This window comes from Camellia sinensis, chromosome 9, assembly GCF_055761805.1.
Source record: "Camellia sinensis isolate YWXY chromosome 9, ASM5576180v1, whole genome shotgun sequence".
In the NCBI taxonomy this organism is placed as follows: Eukaryota; Viridiplantae; Streptophyta; class Magnoliopsida; order Ericales; family Theaceae; genus Camellia; species Camellia sinensis.
Genome location: NC_138969.1, coordinates 113,814,659 through 113,835,492, shown reverse-complemented (window position 1 = coordinate 113,835,492; position 20,834 = coordinate 113,814,659). Strand labels below are relative to the sequence as shown.

General features: G+C 39.6%; 1 pseudogene across 1 annotated transcript; it reads right to left on the bottom strand.

The window, feature by feature from the left end:
• Window positions 1-251: 251 nt before the first annotated feature.
• Window positions 252-4,187, bottom strand: LOC114300569 (uncharacterized; annotated as a pseudogene). The gene is made up of 2 exons (XR_014340179.1): window positions 3,356-4,187; window positions 252-654 (listed from the first exon to the last, which is right to left on the bottom strand). The product of XR_014340179.1 is annotated as an uncharacterized LOC114300569 (transcript).
• Between the last annotated feature and the right edge of the window lie 16,647 nt (window positions 4,188-20,834).

Here is a 20,834-nt window from a genome sequence, read left to right as displayed (position 1 = left end):
TCGTTAAAACTTTTAACAATGCATCTTATACGTTATGTCTAATTTTTCTATGACTATTTTTGCACGCCATTAATTCAAGAGACAAATCACGACACTCATTGATAGTCATTAAATATTTAACACAATGGCCTATTCTGCCCATCGTAGAATATATTTAGTATTTTTTTTTTTTTAATTCCACATGTTCTATTTCACCTGTTCTGTACAATCTAAAAAAAATATTACAAACAAGTTTCACACACACACATATATAAGTATCAATCAACCACCAAGATATTATTTCAAACATCAAAAAAACTATTATAATTTTCGAACATCTAAAAATTGTCTATACATTACAAGTCATCCAAAAACTATATTTCCAAATATAAAAAATTGTCCTCAACTTCAAAACCATCCAAAAAGTTCTAAACCATCCCCCCCCCCCAAAAAAAAAAAAAAAAAAAAAAAAAAAAAAAACCTTATCTTAAAGCTCTAAACGTTGCAACATTTATGCAAATATCTTCTTGCGAGTGCATTATCATGGGTTGATTCAATTGCATCAACACTCAACTTGCAAAGGAACAAATTATATTTACAGATACATACTCTTTGGGATGTAAAGCCAATGCTCGCACAGATTTCTTATGGTGTGTAAGGGTTGTCATTTTTTGCCTGCCAAACAAAAATCAATTGCTATCATTAGAAACTAAAAGGAGAAAAAAAACACACAAACAAAAGCACAAAAAATAAAAACCAAAATATTGATTATCAAATCTAAGATCCCAGAACTTTATCGTTGTATCATGAGAGCCAGTTACAACTTGTGGATCCTGGAATAAACATTTCACAATGAGGCTTGATCACAAGAAAATGACTTCCTTGCTATAAATAAATGTTATAATGCACAAACTACACAGCATAACCTTTTTCTACTTTGTCATACCAGAGAGCTCAAATCCTTGTTGGAGACCAAGGCCCTCTCTCTATATTTTCAACATTGAGAGGAAAGGGCCCAGTCTCTCTCTACTTTCATGTTGATCACCAACAGATGTATATTTTTGTATTGTGTCCTTTCACATAAATTATTAGATCACCCTATGCTTCTGGCATCTCTGACATGACAAAAAAGTATAATATATCTAATAGATGAAGAAAGATATTCTAATGTTGAAGCCACTCAAAATTTTTATACAATTTCTCTCCCATAAGATTCTGTCACAATTTTATTGAGTCTAGAGGTACAAAATACATTTTAAGCAGCACATGCAATTTTATTTTAGAACTAATGCATTTAGAATAGCTCAACATACGTGCTAACAGTTGTCAACCTTCAGAATGGAGTCCTCATAATTCCAACTAGGCACATACAGCAGCATCTAAAAATACTTTTAAAAATTTTATGATTTCACCTTCTTAGCTCATATGCAATTATCTTCAAGTTAACTCTCTTTTCACAACCACCATTATTCCAAAAGTTTATTTACCCATAAGCGGCAAGCTTCATTTTACCAAACTATTAATGCTTCCCTTGTAATCAACGTAATAAAGAATAACTATATATACAAACCTCAACCTAAATCACTAGAATCTCACTTTCAAGATATGATTTGTGATCATAGACACACAAATGTCACAGATACAAGGCACCATACTTGTCGAGTCCATAGTGTCTCAAAATGGTAGTAGGCAGAGAGCAATAAACGTGTGCTTACGTATGAATTTGCAATGACAACCATACGCATTTAACTTTGTTCTAACTTTTATTTTTCATCTGGAAAAACCTAAAGTAAACAATCACAATCAAGAAAACAGTACTGAAACCTTTCGTAAACATCGGACAGGTATTGATGTGTTTGACAAACTAATCATTGCCATGAAAGTGTCCTACATATATCTTATGAAAGCTTCGATAAGAGGACCAGTAAAAACTGTCAAAAACTACTATATGGTCTAAATTTAATGGAAATAACTCTGCATACTACAATAATAATTTCATAAGAAACGAGGAAAAAAACAAAGCAAAAAAAAAAAAAAAGTGTGCCTATGTTAATTTAAACCGTCATTTCTCCTCCACCACAGAAAAGGTTTTGCCTAACGTAGGTCGAGTAAAAACTGAGCAAACGGTGTTCTCATGTCCAGATAGTGCATGAATTTGCATCTTGCTACAGATATCCCAGACCTGAAAGCATGATGTATCATCCAAGTAAGGGAATAATCTTTCTAGATTAAATTCAAATTTTATATGCACTTTAAGGAGAGCTTGAAATACTACAAAAATAACATTGTGTGCTGTAACTTATATGTGGTAATGAATCATACCCGACAAACAGAGTCACGACCTCCAATGAGCAGAATGTCAATAGTCGGATGAAGAGCCAAGCAATAAATTCCACTTAGATGACCTCAGTTAAAGACCAAGCCAATCAAGCCCCAATCGATTGATATATCTAAATAACCATTGCCTATGAAAATTCATTTTCTTTCCAGCTTCCTCTGTTTTCTCAGCAAACAGACGGCAACTATGCAACAAGTATATAACTCAATTTAAGATATCTTCTGAAATTTGAATGCAAAACTGACAAAGTCTAGTTGGAAAGTGTGGAGTGGATTACGACGAGAGATGCAGATGTTAGTAACTTTCCTTCAAATCTCTACTTATGCCTAATTACAACAATGATTGAATGTTGTTTCCTAGTTTGTTTTTTGTAGCCTAAAAACAAGTCACATACAGAAAAAGCATGACTTAAAAATTGGATCAAGCAAGATCGAATTAACTCCACAATCCAATAAGATCTAGCTATTAGGATGGCATAATAACTTTCCTATAAGATTTTCTTTTCAATTTTGTTAGTATTCATTGATCACATAATATGTCAGAAGTCAACAACATACTTCTATTCTATAGATCACATTGTATTCAACTTCTCCATCTTTTCAATAATTGGACTCAAGTAATGAAAATATTCAATCTTTGTTGTCTTTTAGTTTCAATCCTCACTTTTCGATTATTTTTAGTCGTATTGTTACTAAAATTACATTCCATACATTCAATTTTAGTGCTACTAATTTTACTCGAGCTCTTCTCTCCATATTTCTATATTCTTACAAGAATAATCACAAAACTTAAAGCATCATGACCATAAAACCAATTAGAATCAATCAAATAACTTTGACACCAATATCATCAAAATTGTATAGTGCACAACTGCACATACACATGTAGCCCTAGCAAAGGATATATTTAAAGATCAAGTATCAGATAAATCAATAAATTCTATTTGAATTAAAATCAATTCAAGTACTCATTAGAAAATCCCTCAATTACACAACCAAAACTAAAAATTTCAGAATAACTAAGAAGGAAGTAGGGTACCCAAAATTGATCAATTAGGATTTGGATTAAATCAATTGCTCTTGGGATCTGGATTTGGGAAATGCCCTGCTCTAGCGACACCTCTTGGTGGCAAAAACCCTAAAAACTTCTGCAAATTGGTCCGAATACTAATCGAACACAGAAAGTACAAAAATGCCGTAGAACAATAAGTCGGATCTTTCCCTTGCAAGCCTTTGTGGCTCATCTTCTGGACAATTCTGGTAGGAAGAAAGGAAAGTTTCGCGACGGCCTTGCATTCGAAGAGAGAGTTCAAGAGGCCGAAGAGGACGAGAGTGATAACAGCGCTAGATTTGAACTTGAAGAGAGAGAGAGAGAGAGAGAGAGAGAGAGAGAGAGAGATCACAGCTGGACTCAATGCGATCGATCTTCTTGGTCTTGGACTTCTTGAGGCTGAGCTTGGAAGCGTTAGAGTCGGTCTTCATGGTCTCGAGCTTCTTTGAAGCTTTGTCGATGGAAGATTTGAGGGACTTGTAGGAGGTTGCTCAGTAGATTAGAACCCATGAGACCGCCTCGCAAACTATGGTGGTGTAGACGGAGATTTTGACGATGGTTAGGCTATCGGAGTAATGGAAATTGGAAATGAAAGTGCTCGCCATTGTCGAGACAGAGAGGGAGAGAGAGAGAGATGTGTTAGGGCTTGATGATTCTTTGAGGCAAATCGAGAGGTGTAATAGCTTTTTGGTGTTGAATGGTGGCCTAGGGTTCGTGCTTGTGTGAGTGTAAATGTGAATGTCAGAGAGACAAAGTAATAGATGGAGACTTAGAGAGAATGAGAGAGAGAGCTGAGAGAGAAATAGAGGATGTTAGAGATGAAGTTTTAGGGTTTTGATTATTATTTTTAAATTTTTTTTTTTTTTTTGTGTTTGGCGCTGAAATTTTCATTTTGGCGCTAATTTTATTTTATTTATTTACTTATTTATTTATTTATTTTTCGATCTCACCTTTCACGATAGCAATTGCATGTTGTGGAAAGTACAATATTTTAAATAATAAGTTTTTTTTTGTGTCGTGAAAAGTGTAATTTTTAATGATTGACTTTTTGTGCGCCGTGAAATGTTTAATATTTTTAATAACTTGTGTACACGTGTCGTGTATAGTTAATGTATTAACGGCATGCCATATGCACGTCATAGAAAGTTTTATTATTTATGGCTAACATTGAAAGCTATAAAAAAAATCATTGTTATTAGCATTCATGACCTGCGCAATAGACACGTCGTGGTTGGAAAATTATTTACGACATGCAAAAAAAGAAAGTTGTAAAAGTGAGAAACCACGACTTGCATTTACTGTATGTCATTGATGTGAATTTGTAAAAACTTAGTTTTGTTGTAGTGAAATAATCCAAAATCAAAGTCTCCACTTGGTTTTAAAGACCAAGAATCATAAAATGACTCCCTAAAAGCAACTGATCAATCATTACTAGAGAATTTGATTATGGGACTTAGGTACAAGAGAGGAATGTTTTACGCACCCACAACACCTGACCTCTACTAATCATCATGGCAATTTTAAATCTAAAATTGGTAAGACTTACACGTGACATGTCTCAATAAATAAATGTATAGGAGAGCTAGAATAGGAGGTATGCATAAAGAGGGAAATAAGCAGAATATAAGAGGATAGACAAGGATTGGAAGCATGCATGGGGGATACACAAAATAAACAAAACTTTAGATAGCTAACCTATGTGAAACTATGTCAAAAATGACTTGATCGCATAAGGGTCATTTGCCCATATGACTGAAAATGAAAGACAAAAAATGAACAACAATAATAAAAAGAAAGAAAAACACTAACCTTTCGAACCATAGAACTGCAATGGTGAAGTCCTTGCTACCCTTAAGTTTTTCTCTTTGCTTAGAAGAACTCTCGGCTCATCTTTATATGAATGACTCGAGACTAGACTCAATACGAAAACTTTATACTAGAATGGTCAAGTCAATGCACCAAGGGGCTAGATAGCTAAGATTTCTCGAACTAATTGGAGTAATCTCTTAAATTCAGAAAATGGCTTCTTAAACTCAAACCTTAAACGAAAAATATTGAAGGTGAAGGGGTGTTTATATAGGCTCTTAGAGGAGTATTTTTTAGCTAAAAAATGATATGGGATTGCAAATTTTTAGATACCAATAAGAGCTAGTGCACAGAAGAGTCAAAAATTAAAAATTAGCTGTTGGATCTGATTTGACCATGGAAGAGGGATGATTCAGTCATATAGGGTTGCGCACGCATTTTTGTAATTTTTTGCCAACCCTGTGAGGGAAAAAAATTTCAAAATGGATTTTGGGCTTGGGCCACCTTTTTTTTTTTTTTTTTTAAATTAGTCCAAACTAAATAATAAAGTAGCCCCTAAATAAAATATAAAAAGCTCGGTCCAACTATGGTTTGTAGATTTCGTGAAAAGACCATTTTATCCTCTCTTGTCAAAAATAGTTGAACGATCAAAAAATGTCTACTAAAATTTCGTTTGAAATAAGATTTTTCATATTATTGTAATGCTCTTTGAAAAATTTACAAACTAACATGAACAACTTTCTAAAATTCTAAACTCTTTTTTATTTTTTATTTTTTTATACATAAAATAACACGCTGAAGGCAATATTTTTTTTAAACTTGTGCAAAGTCAAGAGAGAATAGAATATAATTGGATCATAGGGACCTAATGAGGCTCAAATTGGTTACGAATGAGATTTTAATGGTGTTAGGATAAATTCGGACTAGTCTTAGTACATTCAATTCCAAATTAGAGCTGAAAAATCAGGAATTTCTTATTGTTTCGAGTACATCATAGAGTGGCGTTCCTCAAGCGTGGCCAAGCATTATAGTAAATGTGGACACCCTATTTTGACCAACCCTAAGATTTGGGTGCTTTCTTTTGATCACCCGATGATGAAAATAAAAATGTGTTTCCCACAAAATCCTCCTTAAAAAGATGAAATTTGAGCTTTGTTCCCAACCCAAATCTTGCTTTGGTCAAGTGTTTAAGCCCCGTCAGACAACCGGAGTGAAGCTGGACTTAATTGAAGCAAAACGGCCAACTTTCTCCTTACCCAGTCGACCGCCCGGTTGTTCGGCCAATCGGCCGACTAATTGATTGCCCAAGGATAGTTCAGGCTAATTTTTTTTGTTGGCCCAGGTGGGGCACTTCACAACCCCATATATTGACCCATTTTGCACCAAATGCATGTATACTCAGCTTCCAGTGCGTAGTGCTTGATCCATTGAGGGTAATGCTCCATATTTTTCTTTCATTAACTCCATTTCTGCTCCATTACTGCCATTATCTTCCCTAAATTCTCCATTAGTTCTCCACTTTGTCTTCAACCATTGCTCCACTTGCATTACCTATATAAGAAGAGCTCAAGTCTTGAATTTGGGGAGATGAATTTGAGAGAAGAATTGTAGAGAGAATGATGAGCTTGAATTAGAGTTTGAGAAAGAAAAGAAAGCTTTGAAAATAAAAGTGTTGTCTTGAAGCTGTCTTTGGCCTTCATATATCTCATTTTTCGTTACAAAAACCTCCCAAGAAACTCATTGAAACCAAGTGATCATTTCCTACACTTGTCTGAAGCCATCGGTATAGCTCAAATTCAAAGATTTTGAATTGATAATTGAGAACTTAATTCGCAACCTTGAGGGTGATCAAAAGGATGTTTGGAAATCAAGTAGTCCAATATTTCTTTAGAAGGTGAATTTTCAATTATTTCATTTTCTTATATTTTCTATCTAATATTTGTTTCTTACTTTAATTTCATATTAGTCTTGTTGCAATCTAACTGGAAGTAGATAGTTGAGCCAACTACATATTTCTTGTTTGTTCTTTTTCTAGTGTTGCAACAAGACATGTTTTGCTATGCCTAGCTGGTCGGCCGGCTGGCTAACTTTGAACAAAGCAGTTGTTCTACGTTGAGCATGATAGTTCCCGACGATTTTCGAGATCGATGAAGCTTCTATTTTGTTTTATTTGAGTGTTTTGTGAGGTTTTTATTTATTTATTTATTTATTTTATTTTGTTGAAATATTTTCTTCATTTCTCTCTCATTCGGTTTGTAATTATTTATTCAAAGTGTTTTAATAAGCCCCCACCCCGCTTCTTTCTATCCCGTTCTTTTACTTGCTTTCTTTATTTGTACATAAGCATCATGTTTTTCTTCTTATTATATCCATGCTTTGCATCCATGTTTCATGCATCTTAATTCGACTAAGTTTTTATTTGTGGATTTAATCAATTCCTATGTGATTTATGTGTGCTAGCTCATATTCTTGACATGATTCACATGTCAGATATTAGAAATCGAACCTTTAGTTTCATCTCATGAGTGAATTGCATTAGAATTTTATATATAAGATCATGCATATTTTGCTAACTTTGTCTTGTTGTTGTTCATAGGATGTCGGTAAATATGTAAGTATACTTTAAGATCTCGCGTGTGTGTTTTTCTTACTATGTTTAGCATCCTACCATGTGGCTACTTGCTTAGTTGATATAATTATAGGAATGTCGGTGGATGGAGGTTGTGTCGCATAATTTGGAATGATGTCTAAGTTCATGTTTCTAAACTCAATTTCTTTGAGTTGTACATCTTCAAAACTCTTTCAAAATACATGAAATCGGATAGTTCCAAAATAAATAGTATAGTCTATACTTGTTTGCTTCACATAGTAAATTTTAGGATTTATTAAATAATTGGAATATGGACATACAAAGTTAATAAAATTCATATCATGGTTTAGTGGAGGTCGATCTTTTGATTGGGTGAGCGAGAGTGCTCAATTAATGACCTTCCCCTCTCATACCTAAGGTTCTGAGCTAGGCATCATTGGTTACGACAAACAATGGCCTTAGCACGAGTCATGGGTTTGCTAGTTTTTTGAAAATATTAGGTGGCGACTCTAAGATTTCGTGATGTAGTTCATTTCTAGCAAAGGTTTGGAAATAAAATGGATTTCTATAAAAATTTCCAAATCTGGACTCCCACCTATGTTTCACATTGCACTCATGAGACTAAATTAAAGAATCAAGGGTCCGAACTATTTAAACGCATGTGGGTACCTCTCGGGTGATGTTATAGTTTTTGGCGACTCTGCTGGGGATTTTATGAAACCTTGACTCAAACTCCATGATATGACTTTTCTTTTCACTTATATATTCATTGTTCATGGCATTGCATGCATTCGTGCACTTAAAGTCCCTTTGTTACCTAGATAGTGGTGGGAGCACAGCCAAGCTTTTTGTGACATTATATCTATATTGACATTACGTTTGAGACCTTGTGTTAATAACTTTTCAAGATCTATAAAAAAGGTAGCTCTGCTATTTAAGGTTCTTGGAATTCGAAGAGAGGCTATATTGACTATTCCGGCTTCCTGTGATCTTCACTGGTTATTATCGAAAGAACTCTTTCGTAATGTCACCTTGACTTGAACCCTTAGAGTAGAGCCTTGTACATATAGTGAGCCATAGTACCTTCCAAACTTAGGACAAGATGCTCTCCCATTTCTAGGATGTATGATACCACTTGTTTGAATAGTGAAATCCTAGATCATTTCAAAACTAGGACATAGTAACCCTACCCCCCATAAGGGTGCTATGTGCAATGTATGGGATCAATACTAGGATTCTCAAATTCAGATGAATTGTTCAGGCATTTCAGTTTGTGGGGTTGAGTTCAATTTTTTAGTATGATTTAGCAGCAATCAGTTGAGCTGGCATGCTGATAAAATTTTGATTGGGGGTTCCATTTTATTTTTGCAAGGTAGTGTAACACCATAGCTTCAGAACGGTCTAATATCCCTCAAGTTTTGTAGACTAGCATTGGTAGACTCTGTAAGACAGCAGATTTGGTTTAAGGACAGCCATTTTAGTTTCTTTACTACCAGCTATATGAAGAAGAGCGAAAGCCTCATCAATTGTCCATAGTACCCTTTCCTTACCAACTAGATCATCCTCGCTCAATCCATCAGAATTAGTGATGGCTCAGTGTGGCTCGCCTTTTTCGCGCCCCCTTTTGGAAGGTTCAAAAGAAAGCCCTACAGTTCGGACTTCCTCGATTTTGAATCTAATCTCACAAGTATAACGTGAAACTGATAAACATCAAAGAGTCTAAATCCTACAAATCGTTTTGGAAATTTGATTTTGAATCAAAAAGTGCCAAAATTGGATTGCTTTGCTAGATATAGAGTCGCCATCTAAATATTTTATTTTTGAAAAAATTTAGGAAACTCATGACTCGTGCCAAAGGCCACGTGTCTGTCATCACCAAAGTTATCTTGGCCCGGGAACTTAGGTACGAAAGGGAAAGGTCGTGAATTGAGCACCCCCGCTTGCCCGATCAAAGATCGGCCTTTACTAATCATGATATGATTTTTTTATAGACATTAGGTCCTCTTGTTGATTATTAAGCTGGCTTTACTATGTGATGTGCACAATTAAGTATAGACTAGTTTACTCAATTTGGAACAATTCAACTCATGTTTGTTTACGAAAATGGTTTGAATTTGCCACCTCAAGTGGGCTTAAAGATTGCAGATTTTCTACCAAATATAGTGGGCTTAAAACATGATTTGCCACTCAACAAAGTGGGCTTAAAATGCACATTTGTTGAATCGGTCCAATTCAAACAACAAGCCTTCATCCACAGGCATTCAAACAGTTTAGTATTTAGGCACATTGCCTCATGGCAAGCATGCTAATCATGGCAACATTCGCATTCATGCGAGTATGCTAAAGCATAAAAAACTCACCTAGTACTCCAAGCTAAAACAGAAACTAGTTAGAAAGATGCATGATCCTAACTGTACAAGATGTCTAATGTAAGGCATGTGAAGAATGCAATTAATAGGCTCGGCTACTAATATGACATATGGATTGATTTGAACAACATGCGATTAAACACGTATTGAAAGAAGTATTGAAATGGCAATGCAGTTTGGATAATACGTCGAGCCTCGGTGCATGCAATACGAATGAATGGATGCAAGCTTAAGGTGTGCTAATTAAAACATGTCCCTAATCTAACCATCAAGAGCGATTAAATAAAAGGGAGAAAGACGTGGGTTTGGAAGACATTCACACACGCACACTTATTACAACCTTATGCCCCCACGAAGGAGGGTCCGAATGAATGAAAGCTAACTACCTAACTAGGCTAATTAAGCTAACTATTATAATAACTATTCTAAGCTAATTAAGTAAAACAAATAAATAATTAACTACCTAAGTTAATCAAATATAACAAAGCAACTAAGCTAATTAATTACAACATGAACTAATTAACTAATCTACTTGAATAATTACATCACTTGCAAGCATTAGCTACAACTAATTAACTAAACAAACTAACTAGAAGGCCACAGGAACTGAGGGATGCATGCATGCTCGATTTTTCACCCGAAAGACCACTATTTTGCTGCTGCAAGCCTCTATTGGGTAGAAACATTTACGCTTTCTCCTTCTCCAAATCAACTCTGTTTTGTCTCAAGAGCACACTGTTGAATTTGCATTGGTGGCCGACAGGGGGGCCGGTTAGCCACTGCTAATGGTCGGTCGGCCAACAATGGTGGTCGGTCGGCTACTGATGGTGGCCGTCGGCCACCACTAGCTTGGACTTCCTTGCTCTTGAAGTCAAGACACAATTTGGCCAACAATCCAAGCCGAAAACCTCCTTCTAAAGCTCAAAACAAGTCCCAAGCTACCTCAGCCCAAAGACTAGCAACTTCTATCAAGGGTGTATAGGCAAAAGTGTAGGATTTGTGAGCAAATGTGAATAAAATTACAAGAGAGAGAGAGAAGTCCAGAGAGAGAGAGAGAGAGAGAGAGAGAGAGAGAGAGAGAGAGAGAGAGAATTTGGTTCCAAATTTTCTAACCCTCAAAAATGGGGGAGGAAACCCCATATATATAGAAAAACAAGCCTTAAGCTTAGAAACATCCCACCATACACGTGTAGGGAGATGCAGCTCAATGTGCCAACAGTTGGCATAGCTGTCAATAAATATCTGGAAAAAGATACTAGTGGCCGTTGGCCACCACTAATGGCTGACCGGCCATACCAATGGCTGACAACCATACCAATGGCCGACAATTATGAGCCATGGCCAACAACCTATGGTGGTGGCTGACAGGTCACCACAAGTTCCAGGCTTGAAAGAGCAAGGTTTGGGTCCAAAACAAAGCACAAAAAGGACAAGCTTCAAAGGCTCAAAGACAGGGCACTCCGCCAAGGACATTGGGCACTCAAAGCGAACAAATAAAGTCGTAATCATCTAGTGCACAAGCGATGTCGTCTAAGTCTTGAGGTCGGTCAAAAATAGGGTGTCTTCAGGTTCCTGAAAATATAGTGGACATGTTGTTGGCCCTTCAACGAAGTATGGATGCTATTGCCAATACAGGTGCCACCCATGGTGATGTTGTTGCTGAATTATGTTGCCTATCTGGGGCATCTGCTACTTAACCACCTCTAGTGATTCATCCAATCACACCTCCACCAGCTGAGGAATTTCTTGAACCCAACTTACCAGAAGACCTGAGGGTCCTGCACAATCATCGGGAGGACCTTTTCCCCTTCCACAACCAACGAGAGGGATTTTTCCTCTGGAAATGAATGAGTTTGATCCGACTATGCTAAAACTAGCCAAGTTGGAGAAACTGTTTAAAAGGTCACAGAGAATCAACTCTATCCCAGACATCGAAGATGGATATATATAAACAGCTATCAAGCTACCTGAACGATTTAAGATGCCACAAATTGATAGATTCAATGGATTTGGTGACCCTATGGTGCATATCCGCTTATTTTATGATGTTCTAAAGCCTATGGGTTTGACTCGTTGGCAAACGCTATCTCTATTTGGACGAACTCTATCAGGAGTGACTGCCATCTGGTATGCCAATCTCAAAGATTTGGTGAAACAAAGTTGGAAAGAATTGGCTGAGGCTTTCGTCACCCAATATGCATACAACACTCAGATTGAAGTAACCACCTGGGAGTTAGAAGCAACCCAACAGGAACCAAACGAAGGTTTTGTAGCCTTCATTACCAAATGGAGGGCCAAGGCAACGATGATGACTAACAAACTGCCGGAGAAAGATCAAATCTGTATATTAGTAAGAAATCTACATGGAAAAATGTTGTAAAAAATGATAGTCCTTCCACTTTTCACTATCAAAGAGATGCATGAAATAGGAGTTCAGATAGAGGATGCCATCAAGAAGGAAATTATAGTGGATGACAAAGAACTGGTACTGAAGACCTTTGGCCGCAATCCAAACACTGCCACCAGTGGTAACATGGCTCAGAAGCCTTCTAAGGTCAACTCAGTCGCTATCACCACTGCCAAAATAGCAACTCCTTTGCCAACGCCAGTCCACAAATAACAAACTTAGCCTGAAACTGAACCAAAACTTTAACCCTCTCTATGTGTCCCTTACCAAAGCCATAAAGATCTTGATAGAAAGCGTATCTCAAACCTCTTGACCCACGACCTCTTCCAAATCCACTTCTAACGAAACATGACCCTGCCAAATACTGTGCCTTTCACCAACAGCCTGGACATTATACCTATCATTGTTTCTGTCTCCATTATGAGATTCAAGGTCTTATTGACAATAACATCATAGCTCCTCCACAGCTCCCAAAACCCAATGTCACTACCAACCAATTGCCACCCTATAACAAAATCCCACCACCTCCTCGTCTCAACTTTATCTATACATTATCGCCCACTTCTAACCCCAACATCTATATCACACCCTCTTATCTACCTAAACCCAAGGTACACATTCCTAGATGCATCTCTAACCCAACCAAAACCCAAAAGCCTTATGGTGATAGTGTTAAAGGAAATAGCCAAAGTGCTTGTGATTGAGGTTGGGAAGCTACCAGAGCAAGAATATAATCCTCGCAAGTATATTGTACCTATTGGTCAATTGAAGCCTGTGCTTGTTCTGCCTAACTTATGTTCTATCAATGTGTAGGCGTCCCCGAACGCCCCGGGAGGGTGAGTCCCGTTCCGTTCATTTTGGGGTTACTACAACTCGGACTCTCGAATTTGTCACGGTTCTTAATCTTGAACCAAAGAGTCCAAATCCGGCAAATCGTTTTGAGAAACAGATTTTTTGAAAAGAAGTGCCAAACATGGACTGCTTTGCCAGATACAGAGTCGCCACCTAAATATTTTAAAATGGGAGAATTTAGGAAACCCTGACTCGGTGCCGAAGGCCACATGTCCGTCATCAACGGAGTTGTCTCGGCTCGGGAGCTAGGGTACGATTGGGGAAGGTCAGCTATGAGCACCCCCTCTCGCCCGATCCGAAGATCGGCCTCTACTAACCGTGATATCCGTTTTTGAAAACATTATGTGTTCTTATTCCGGTTATTAGCCTAGAATTACTATGTTATGCGTATAGCAAACAAGTATAGACTAGATTGCCTAATTTGGGAATAAGTATTGCATATCCGTTTGTTTTGAAAAAAAATGTTTTGGAATTTGCTACTCGCAAGTAGGCTAAAATACGGATTTCAACGAGTTTTTCCAACTCAAGCAACCCAACCTTCACCCACAGGCATTCAAACAATTTATCACGTAAGCATTTAGCCGCGTGGCAAGCATACTGTCATGGCAACATTCACACGCATGCGAAATGCTAAAGCATAAATACTTACATCGTAGTCCGCGCCAAAACAATAAACTAGTTAGCAAACATGCGTGATCCTAATTCATGTTTAAAAATGGCTAATGCATCGCATGCAAAAATGCAATTAGAGCAGGCTCGACTAACCTAAACATGGCATGTGAAATGCGATCAATTGATGCACGTATTCAATTTGGAATTGAAGTACAAATGCAGTTAGCATGATGTACCGAGCCCGGTGCATGCAAGACAAATGTATGGATGCATGCATGCATAACATAAGGTATGCTAATTTTAAAAATGCTCTAGTCTACCATCATAAGCAGGTAAATAAAAGGGAAGAAAGACGTGGGGATTGGAAGACATACACACACTCACGCACACTTAATACATAATTGTCCTCACTCGGAGGGACCGAATAAATATTACAAAGTAATTAACTACGCAAGCTAATTAAATATTACAAATTGCCTAATTAGTTAACAAACTAATTTAAACTAGGAAAAGCAGTAAACCGCCTCGGGAGGAGAGCCAGATGCAGCGCATGCTCGGGTCCTGCTCGGAAGTGCACGACCATGCATAGTCTGCCTCTGTTTTCCCTTCTCTGCCTCTCTGAAGACTGCCAAAGTCTCAAGGATGCTTCTCCGAATATTGGGAATCACCACCAGCTGAGTGGAATTACCACCGGCAGTGAATTGTGGTCACCGGCACAAAATGAATCCATCGGTTGGTGATTTACTGCCGGTCGGCAATGTATACTGCCGGTCGGCAAATAATGCCTGCAGAACCTGCAACTCACAGCAGCAGAGGACAGAACTTGCATGGCAATACAATTCAAGCAATGTATGCACCAATCATGTCCCTTATCATGTTTGTGACACAAAAGGGCATGTGTCTCGATTCACGGACCACAAATCACGCATTTCCATGCATGATGGCCCAAGTGACCAAGTATGCACATTTTGATGTTAAGTGTAGTGCAAACCAACAAACCAAAGGGGTCCAATCCCTATCACTAAATCAAGGGACAAGGTATGCATGTTTAATACAACCTAGGCATGTTAGCTAGGGATGCAACATGGCAATGCAAACAAGCAAGCAATGAACAAGCATACAAGCTAGTGGTCATGCAAGACACGGTGTAATCAAAGCATGCGAAGTGTAAGACATGTAACAACATGTAAAGATTGGACTTAAACACGATTTGGGTAGCTCTAATTAGGCCCAAAACAGTGGCCAAAAGCTTAAGAAGATGGAACCAAACACACATACACGCATGCACATTTTAAGGCCTAAATGCTTAAGCATCGAAGGGCTACTTCTAAGCACATTTAAAAGAGGCAATCATGGACATATGGCATGCAAGGTAAGCATTGAAAATCATGTTAGGATGGTGTCAAACCAAGCAAACAAAATAGACCAAGCATGCAATGAATGACCCAAGTACTTGAAGCAAGTCAAAGGGGCTTGAACCATGGCTAAGCCAACCAAGCCTCACAAGGCTAAGAGGACATAAAATAGGTTCAAGACAGACCTAGACCATGCAAAGGGGGCCCCCTAGTTGGCATCTAAGTGGCTCAAATTCAAAGCATGCACAAATGCCAAAACATGGGGTATGCAAGACAAGCTTTTAAAGCATTAAAGAGACACCCAAGGCAAGCATATAGGCATGCAAAGGGGACTGAAATGACATGGTGGATGGTTCCAAATCACCAAATCAATGCAAAAATGTCATGCTATACATTCACACGCTTAAGGCCAACAAGCCGGAATGCAAAGGGGCTATACTAAGCATGCCAAATCCGACCCAAACAACCTAGGACAGACCTAAAGCATGGCAAAATGAGCACAAAACCTTCACAAGACTAAGCCTAAAACATGCTAGAGCAAAGGCTAACAACCTAAGGCATATTAAGGCAATAACAAGGCATTACATGGTAGGTATGCTAAGCATGTATGGTGTACCAAAACCAACACACAACAAGGTTATATCATGGCATAATAAGCATGGAAAACAGCCAAGACATGATCAATACAAACTCTAACATGATGTTCCCTCAAGAGGCAAAAAATGGTCCATTTCAAGGACAACAAGGAGAGGGGGTGGCCCTCTCCTTCTTGGGACTTAAAGGCACCATCCTCACCTCTGAAATCCCTCAAGATTTCAGTGGTGAGGAGGCCCAAACACCAAAGTCCCGGAGCTTACACAAAATAGCACAAAATGAGGCCTTACAAGGCTTAAGAGGGGTCAAACAACCTCAAACAACAAAACATCCTAAATGAACTATTTAGAGGGCCTAAAAACAGAACTTTTTTATGTTATACACTAAGCACAAAAACAGTCCAAAGATGGGTAAAAATACAATGCAAAAATGGGGAATAAAGGGACTAGTTTCTTACCCTTGAAGACCCCTTTAACAATGGTGCTCCAACAGCCCTCCTTGGCTTGAATCCAGCTCCAAAACACCAAAACTAGCCCCTTAGAACCTCAGTAGCCAAAGGAAGGTGAAACACTAGGTGTTTGTGTGCAATAGTAAGAACAAGTGCACCTAGAACACTCAAGAGAGGGAAAGAGAGATAGAATATGTATCAAACCCTAACCCTAAAACCAGAGCTCTCCTCTGTGTTTTCTATCTCTAAAATGTGTAAAATCTCTAACCCTAAGCAAGGGAGAGAAGGGCTCCTCTTATAGAGCCTCTTGTCTTGTAAAGCTTACAAGACAAGCTTCTAAAGAGGGAGATCCCTCCATACACGTGTATGGAGGGGAGCCAAATGCAAGACAGCTGTGATAAAATATCTGCAAAAGCAGATGCACAGTAGTCGGCCGGCCAAAGATGCCATTTTGGCAAAAGTGAGTGCCGACCGGCAATAAATAGTGCCGACCGGCAATATACATTGCCGGTGGCAGCAAAAACTAGCCGGTGGCCTCTGGCCATGGCCGGTGGTGTGTGGGGATGCCTCACAAGGCATTCCCTGCCCCTCCAAGGCAAAATGCAAGTGTTTGGTGCAAAACCAGACACTAAACGGTCGAATTCGGAGATCCTGAGGCAAGGCACGTAGCCGAGACCCCCGGGAACTCCAAACGAACACAAACATGGATAATCACCGGGTGTTCAAACAGTGACGTCCAAGTCTTGAGGACGGTCAAAAATGGGGTGTCTACAGTTGCCCCTCTTTGACAGAACTCGAAAGTCATAACAATGACGGGAGTGAATGTCAAAGCCCAGAGACGACCCATTTTTGACAAGGCCGAAGACTTAGACAAACATGCAAGACAAACAAGGTATGCGCTCGAAGGCAGGGGCAAAATGCAAGACAATGCACGAAGCCGAGCATAACTTATGATCATGCAAAGAAAGCTGTAATGAAGCACACATGCGACAACTTTAAGCTAGCATATACCAAACTACACTACAATGCAGAAAGGATGTAAGAGAATTATGCAATTCTCGATACTTCTCACTCGGAGGATACAATACCTGTGCGGCTCGTCTGGTTGCACCAGCCTTAAATGAACCGTACATACAATATCGTGCCTACAAAGAAAACAAACTTAACAGGTACAATATTGTTAGCAACATGCATAATAATGCAAAATGGATGCAAGACAACGCAGGTCGCAAGGAATGTAAGACGATGCAAACGAGGCACGCATGCCGATGCAAATGAGGCACACGTGTCGATGCGAATGAGGCACACGTGCCAATGCAAATGAGGCACACGTGCCAATGGGAATGAGGCACACATGCCAATGAGAATGAGGCGCACGTGCCGATGAGAATGAGGCACACGTGCCGATGAGAATGAGGCACACGTGCCGATGCAAATGAGGCCCACGTGCCGATGCAAATGAGGCCCACGTGCCGATGAGAATGAGGCACACGTGCCGATGAGAATGAGGCACACGTGTCGATGAGAATGAGGCACACGTGCCGATGAAAATGAGGCACACATGCCGATGCAAATGAGGCACACGTGCCGATGAGAATGAGGCACACGTGCCAATGCAAATGAGAATGAGGCACACGTGCCGATGCAAATGGGGCACACGTGCCGATGCAAATGAGAATGAGGCACACGTGCCGATGAGAATGAGGCACACGTGCCGATGAAAATGAGGCACACGTGCCGATGCAAATGAGAATAAGGCACACGTGTCGATGAGAATGAGGCACACGTGCCCATGAGAATGAGGCACACATGCCAATGAGAATGAGACACACGTGCCGATGAAAATGAGGCACACGTGCCGATGCAAATGAGAATGAGGCACACGTGCCGATGAGAATGAGGCACACGTGCCAATGAGAATGAGGCACACATGCCGATGAAAATGAGGCACACGTGCCGATGCAAATGAGAATGAGGCACACGTGCCGATGCAAATGAGGCACACGTGCCAATGAGAATGAGGCACACGTGCCAATGAGAATAAGGCACACGTGCCGATGCAAATGAGGCACACGTGCCGATGAAAATGAGGCACACGTGCCGATGCAAATGAGAATGAGGCACACGTGCCGATGCAAATGATACAAATGAGACACGCATGCCCCATAGGATGCAAAATAATACAAAATGAGACACGCATGCCTCATAAGATGCAAAATGAAACAAATGAGACACGCATGCCTCATAAGATACAAAATGAAACAAATGAGACACGCATGCCTCACAAGATACAAAATGAAACAAATGAGACACGCATGCCTCACAAGATGCAAAATGAAACAAATGAGACACGCATGCCTCACAAGATGCAAAATGAAACAAATGAGACACGCATGCCTCATAAGATGCAAAATGAAACAAATGAGACACGCATGCCTCACGGAATGTAAAATGATGCCAAGTGTGACACGCATGCCACACGGAATGTAAAATGATGCAAACGGACTTAAATGCATGACAATGCATGGTAAGGGAATGCACGACAACGCGAACGATGCGCGAGGCGACGTATGCATTGAAATACATGACAATGCTCGCAATAAAAAATGCAATGACAATGCATGAGAGATGTGCATGACAATGCAAGGGGTGCGTGTTACAACGCATGTAGTATGTGCATAACAATGCAACTATGAGGCGCATGACAGCGCGATATAATGCACCGAAATAGTGCGATGAACGCGTGTAACGCACACGGGGTAACTTTTGGATCTTGTAAAAGGTAAAAAAGGATACCAAAGGATACAACATTGTATGAGTTGGAGTGCTACGCACGGAAGACGCGGTTCTAGGTCAAAACGGAGGCCGGTTGAGCGTCGGAGATACACTTTCTTGCACTTTCTTGAGCTATGAAGACCAAAAACTACTCATATGGCCTAAACAAGGTTGTAGGAACACCACCGGCCGGGAGGGGAAGCCACCGGCTGTCCACCGGCTGCAAAATAATTTAATCGGCACAATATTCTGTCAGCCGGCACAAAATGTTGCCGACCGGCAAAAAGTTCCTGAGTCGGGGCAGATTCGACATTTCACCATGGGTGTTTTAAAATAGGGTTTCTAAACCCTATTCCTCACTTCCTCTTCCGCCGAAATCCCACACCTTCTCTCTCTAGAGTGTTTTCCTCTCCTCTTTTCTCCGTTTCTTCGCGTTCTACGCCCGTTTCGTCGTCGGATTCGCGATTTGCTTCGCGTTTCGGACATTTTCAACCGAACAAATCTTTGTTTCGGTGCCTCTTTTGCCGTTCCCACCTTTTCGGGGTTTGTTCCCCTCGCTTTCCTCATGATTTCCGTACCCTTTTCACATCCCGGCCTTTTCGGCCATTTTCGACCTTCTCGGGGGTTGACTTTTCGGTTGACTTTTCGTATTCTAGCCCGGTTTTCCTTCCTCCGGCTATTTTCTCATCATTTTCGACATGGCGGACGACATTCCACGCGGCGAGAGTCCCCCGGATTCATGTTCTGTCCCCTGACGGACTTCGCCTGTCACACCTTAAACCCGCCCCTAAAAGTTTGGGCATGACCTCTTTAGAGACGGACATGTAACCTGGTAATATAACATACGGGGCCTTGTCGAAAGCACAAAAATAAATAGATAAATAATAATGAACAATTAAACTCCATTGAGCTACTCCTACATGCCAGGATCTCATTCATCACATGCATTATACTGGATAAATAAAGTCCCAACTATATCCCAGAGTATGTACATACACATTTACAGTTCCAGCCCTAAAGTCGGGCGTATACAAAAACAAACATGAAAGGTATATACAACAACCTTAGATGGACACTCATAAGCAAACCAATATCTTGACAACTTAAGAAAATTAAATAACTTAAACAGTGCCTGAACATATGAAGGTTGACAAAAGGAAGCGACGTCTTGGCTAGGACTGACCGCCTGATTGGTGACCTACAGAAACAGACATAACAGAGGGTGAGCCGGGCTCAGTGAATAGTATGATACATAAATGCACAATTTAAACATAGTACATAACAATGCATAAATAAATGCGAAGATCATGTAGTTAATCTATTCCTGTTTTCATTTCATATGGCCTTAGGCCCAATCCTGCAACATAAACATAACGGCTATAAAGCCCTTGAAACATGGTGGCACGAGGCCCTTGAAACGTGTGGCACGAGGCCCTTGTAACTTGTGGCATAAAGCCCTTGTAATATATGGCACTAAGGCCCTTGAAACTTGTTGGCATTGAAGCCCTTGAAAGTGGCATAAAGCCCTTGGAAATGACATGAAGCCCTTGTAAACATATTGGCATTAAAGCCCTTGGAAATGGCATAAAGCCCTTGTAATATATAGCACTAAGGCTCTTGAAACTTGTTGGCATTGAAGCCCTTGAAAGTGTCATAAAG